The 6,000-nt window shown below is 46.3% G+C and overlaps 1 protein-coding gene across 1 annotated transcript in view; it reads right to left on the minus strand.

Annotated features, from left to right (window-relative positions):
* Window positions 1-4,851, minus strand: part of LOC144607178 (integrin beta-1-like) — an 85,480-nt gene extending 80,629 nt beyond the window's left edge. The window contains exon 1 of the mRNA XM_078423851.1: window positions 4,709-4,851. The gene's annotated coding sequence lies outside the window, so the exon portion shown is untranslated. The remainder of the gene's footprint in view (window positions 1-4,708) is intronic.
* Between the last annotated feature and the right edge of the window lie 1,149 nt (window positions 4,852-6,000).

The following is a 6,000-nucleotide window of genomic DNA, read 5'->3' on the forward strand; positions in this document are numbered from 1 at the left end:
TATCTCTGCCTTAAAAATATCCACTGACTTGGCCTCCAAGGCCCTCTGCGGCAAAGAATTTCACAGATTCACCACCCTCTGACTAAAGAAACTTCTCCTCATCTCCTTCCTAAATGAATGTCTGAGGCTGTGACTTCTGGTCCGAGACTCTCCCACCAGTGGAAACATCCTCTCCACATCCACTCCATCCAAGCCTTTCATTATTCTGTGCGTTTCAATGAGGTCCCCCCTCATCCTTCTAAATTCCAGCGAGTCCAGGCCCAGTGCCGACAAACGCTCATCATGGAGGGATGGGCTTGGTTAGAGGGTCAATCGGTTTCTCACACCTTGGTTTTGATTGCAATGGTCTGGGTGCCGGCAGGCGCCCTCCTTGCTGGGATGGACACTTACCTTCACGCAGAATGAACAATTCACGTGAGGAAGGAGACGGGCAACATAGTACAGGGCCCAAAACCACAAGATCTGCCACAGAGCACAAGACCATCTGTCATCCCCAACAGTCAGATCCAAATAACAAAAGGAAGCTGTTTGGCATGTCTGGCATTGTACCAAGACATTCCGATACATAGAACCAGTGAATAAGGAGAACAGACTCAGAATTTCCATACATAGACACAAAATGCTGGAACAACCCAACGGGACAGGCAGCATCTCGGGACATCTCTGGATAAATCTCTCTCCACACCCCCCCCCCCCCCACCCCCCCCCCCCCCCGTTCCACCCCCCCATCTTTCTTCAAGATGAAAAATTAAGAGAGAGTCACTCCAGCCCTCAGCTTGCTCTGCAGGTTAATGAGACCATGGCCGATCTGAATGAAACCTCAACTCCACAGTCCCACCTGTTCACAACAACCCAGTCTGAAGAAGGCTCTCGACCCGTAACGTCACCCATTCCTGCTCTCCGGAAATGCTGCCTGTCCCGCTGAGTTACTCCAGCATTTTGCGCCTTTCTTCTGCTTAAACCAGCATCTGCAGTTCCTTCCCACTCAGAGTTTCCATGATGGTCGCTGATCGGAAAGAGGGTGTCCACCAAAACCACCTAATTACCCAGTCCCCGTACAAATGCAGGTACTTCTTGGTCAGGCAAAACTACACGCAAGTTCACTGGTTATAGGAGTAGAATTAGGCCATTCGGCCCATCGAGTCCACTCCGCCATTCAATCATGCCTGATGTCTGCCACCTAATCCCATTCTCCTGCCTTCTCCCCATAACCCTTGACACCCGTTCTAATCAAGAACTTGTCCACCTCTGCCTTACAAATATCCACTGACTCGGCCTCCACAGCCCTCTGTGGCAATGAGTTCCATAGATTAACTACCCTCTGACCCGCTGAGTTACTCCAGCTTTTTGTGAATAAATACCTTCGATTTGTACCAGCATCTGCAGTTATTGTCTTATACTACTTGATGAATTGCAGAGTAGGTTCACATATTCTTCCTCCAATTTAAAATTTTCTTATGTTGAAACAACTGTTAGATAACGTGAGTCTGGAATCAGTACTCATAAAAATAGTAATTAATTCTTATGGAGATAATTTATAAGTTATTAGTATCAGACCACACATAGATTTTGGCATAAGGTAGTATTGCTCGTCACAAAGGAGCAATCAAGGTTCAAAGGCATCAAAGTATTTTTACATTCAGATTATTAATATTTTATTTTGATGGAATAATTCCTCATCTCTTCATCTATTTCTGGCACGGTTGAAGTCAGCATTCATTGGTCATCTTTTCTGATTGAAGAAAGACTGGATAGACTCGGCTTGTACTCGCTGGAATTTAGAAGATTGAGGGGGGATCTTATAGAAACTTACAAAATTCTTAAGGGGTTGAACAGGCTAGATGCAGGAAGATTGTTCCCGATGTTGGGGAAGTCCAGAACAAGGGGTCACAGTTTAAGGATAAGGGGGAGGTCTTTTAGGACCGAGATGAGAAAGTTTTGCCACAGAAGGTAGTTGAGGCCAGTTCATTGGCTATATTTAAGAGGGAGTTTGATGTGGCCCTTGTGGCTAAAGGGATCAGGGGGTATGGAGAGAAGGCAGGTACAGGATACTGAGTTGGATGATCAGCCATGATCATATTGAATGGCAGTGCAGGCTCGAAGGGCCGAATGGCCTACTCCTGCACCTATTTTCTATGTTTATATGTTTCTATGATCTCTGCAATATCAAGCACTGTATGACCTGCTTTCATATTGTGATCTTTTCGTACCTTAATGTACTTTAACAGGATTTAATATCACCTTCCTGAAATAACTACGGCTGATACTTAAGATCTTACCAGCATCAGGAACATCTTGGAAGCAAATGAGCGCTGGCGTTTCCACTGGTGGGAGAGTCTAGGACCAGGGGTCAGAGCCTCAGAATGAAAGAATTAAATTAAAGAACTAAAGGGCACTCTTGTAGAAAAGGAGGTGAGGAGGAACTTCTTTAGTCAGAGGGTAGTTAATCTGTGGAACTCATTGCCCCAGAGGGCTGTGGAGGCCAAGTCAGTGGATATTTTTAAGGCAGTGATAAACAGGTTCTTGATTAGTAGCAAATAAACTGCAGATGCCGGTCTAAATCGAAGGTAGACACAAAAGGCTGGAGTTACTCAGCGGGTCAGGCAGCATCTCGGGAGAGAAGGAATGGGTGGTGTTTCGGATCAAGACCCTTTTTCCGACTGAAGAAGGTCTCGACCCGGAACCAGGGCCGTCTTAACGCATGGGCATGATGGGCACTTGCCCGGGGGCCCACGAGCATAGGGGCCCCATGCTGATCTGTGTATGTTAAGTGACTTGCAATAAATAAATACTACTTTAAAAATGTAGGTTCAATAAGTGCTATTTTCGCAACATTTTCAGGTCACTAAGTGCTTCCCACAGCGATCTGTAAGTGCTTTTCGCAACAATGTAGCACCCTAAGTCCATCGCTAAGTGCTTTTCGGTAAGTGCTTTTCGCCGGCACGACAGGGGGGGGGGGCTGGTAGGGAAAGGGGGGTGGGGGAGAGTAACGGTAGGGGCCCCAGTACACTGCTTTGCCCGGGGGCCCATAATGCTGTAAAAACGGCCCTGCCCGGAACGTCACCCGTTCCTTCTCTCCCGAGACGCGGCCTGGCCCGTTGAGTTACTCCAGCCTTTTGTGTCTAAGTTCTTGATTAGAATGGGTGTCAGGGTTATTTACTCTCCACACAGGTAAACGGTGTCATTCATATGCCAATATCGTAAACAACAATATGCTGTAAATGTTCAGAAGTTTATTTTAATGAACAGAGTTAGAATTTCAGGTCAATCACCATATATTGTCCTCGGCTACTTTTCCACTCTGATTTCAAATGTCACATTTACAGAACAACTGTATGTGGAGATAATTGTTGCGAATCCTTTTTGTTCCCTGTCTCTTCTATTTATCTAAGAGTAATCTAAGATCGAGCTTAGGTATTGTAATACTTTACTGAACCGGATATAAAATAAAGAATTTCACTGTACCTCACTCAGTACATGTGAGAATAAAGAACCATTGAACCATTGAAATGTGACCTAACCAAACCTTTATGCAGCTATAATACGACTTGCCAGCACTTTTATTTCAATGTGGTGCCATTTTTTGGGGAACTATAGACCTGCGGACCCCAACATCCAGTGGATCCAAACATCCAATGGTCGCAGTAGGAGTACTTCTGCTTCAATTAGTATTATAGAAGTCAAGAAAAGGGCAACAATTATCTTGTGGAATTCTCTGCCGCAGAAGGCAGTGGAGACCAATTCACTGGATGTTTTCAAGAGAGAGTTAGATAGAGCTCTTAGGGCTAACGAGATCAAGGGACACGAGGAAACAGAGAAACATAGAAACATAGACAATAGGTGCAGGAGTAGGCCATTCGGCCCTTCGAGCCTCCACCGCCATTCAATATGATCATGGCTGATCATCCAACTCAGTATCCCGTACCTGCCTTCTCTCCATACCCCCTGATCCCTTTAGCCACAAGGCCCACATCTAACTCCCTCTTAAATATAGCCAATGAACTGGCCTCAACTGCCTTCTGTGACAGAGAATTCCACAGATTCACCACTCTCTGTGTGAAAAAAAACGTTCTCATCTCGGTCCTAAAAGACTTCCCCCTTATCCTTAAACTGTGACCCCTTGTTCTGGACTTCCCCAACATCGGGAACAATCTTCCTGCATCTAGCCTGTCCAACCCCTTAAGAATTTTGTACGTTTCTATAAGATCCCCCCTCAATCTTCTAAATTCCAGCGAGTACAAGCCGAGTATATCCAGTCTTTCTTCATATGAAAGTCCTGCCATCCCAGGAATCAATCTGGTGACCCTTCTCTGTACTCCCTTTAATGGCAAGAATGTCTTTCCTCAGATTAGGAGACCAAAACTGTACGCAATACTCCAGGTGTGGTCTCACCAATGCCCTGTACAACTGCAGCTGTACAACCTCCCTGCTCCTATACTCAAATCCCCTCGCTATGAATGCCAACATACCATTCGCTTTCTTCACTGCCTGCTGCACCTGCATGCCTACTTTCAATGACTGGTGCACCACGACACCCAGAAAGCAGAAACGGGGTTACTGATTCTGGACGATCAGCCATGATCATATTGAATGGCTCGAATTGCTGGCTCGAAGGGCCGAATGGCCTACTCCTGTGCCTATTTTCTGTGTTTCTATGTTTCTAATATACAGACAGGCATTTAGAAAAGTGATATCCTCACCACCTTACCGTTAGTGTGTTTGGCTGTGCTGTGACCACTTGTCCGCTTTTTGTGGAGATCAATCCCCTGTGTGGGCAAGAATCCACAACAGGGGCATGTGGACACAATCACGTACGCAAGCACTCTGCAGCTTAGGTCCACTCTGCCTCTGTTTATGTGGTTACTGAATGATAAGATAGCCCTGACCCCAACGGCACCTCTCCCATGTGTAACTTTGGACCCATTGCACAGCATGTGGATGTTGAGGATGAAATCATTGTACAAAAATCACTGATGCCTGCCAACAATTGCTTAAATACTTGTTCTCGGGGGGGGGGGGGGGGAGGGCTAAATTGTCTCATACTTCATTCTCAGAAAACAAAATAGATTTTTAGTTTAGTTTAGTTTAGAGATACAGCACTAAAACAATTCCTTCGGCCCACCGAGTCCACGCCGACCAGCGATCCCCGCACACTAGCGCTATCCTACACACACTAGGGACAATTTACACTTATACCAAGCCAATTAACCTTCAAACCTGTACAACTTTGGCGTGTGGGAGGAAACTGAAGATCTCGGAGAAAACCCACGCAGGTCACGGGGAGGGCGTACAAACTCCAGACAGACATCTCTTTGAGAATTTAGCAGAGCTTAAGTCAGGGCCAGTTGGCAAGAATTGCGGCACGGTGGCGCAGCGGTAGAGTTGCTGCCTTACAGCGAATGCAGCGCCGGAGCCTCAGGTTCGATCCTGACTACGGGCGCCGTCTGTATGGAGTTTGTACGTTCTCTCCGTGACCTGCGTGGGTTTTCTCCGAGATCTTCGGTTTCCTCCCACACTCCAAAGATGTACAAGTATGTAGGTTAATTGACTGGGTAGTGTTGACTGGTAATTGGCCGGTAATTGACTGGTAATTGTAGGATAGTGTTAATGTGCGGGGATCGCTGGGCGGCGCGGACTTGGTGGGCCGAAGGGGCCTGTTTCCGCGCTGTATCTCTAAATCTAAAAAAAAATAAAAAATTTAAATTGGGTACTCTGTAGACTTAAGTGCATTCTGTTTTGAATCAGTAGCATAAAAGGCAGGCTGGTGGTAGCGAAATGACTGGTGCCAATTGTATGATGGCCTATTGCGAAATCTCCTTTTTTGGCAAAGAAGTATCCAGTGGAAAAGTCTGAAGAAGGGCCCCAACCCGAACCGTCCCCCACCCATGTTTTCCAAGGATGCCACCTGACCAGTTGAGTTACTCCAGCATTCTGTGTCCTTTCTCCAGTAGAAAAGGTGAGCAATCGAGGGAGAATGAAGCAGATAAAGCTAGACCACAA

The sequence above is a fragment of the Rhinoraja longicauda genome, chromosome 2 (genome assembly GCF_053455715.1).
Source record: "Rhinoraja longicauda isolate Sanriku21f chromosome 2, sRhiLon1.1, whole genome shotgun sequence".
Classification (NCBI taxonomy): Eukaryota; Metazoa; Chordata; class Chondrichthyes; order Rajiformes; family Arhynchobatidae; genus Rhinoraja; species Rhinoraja longicauda.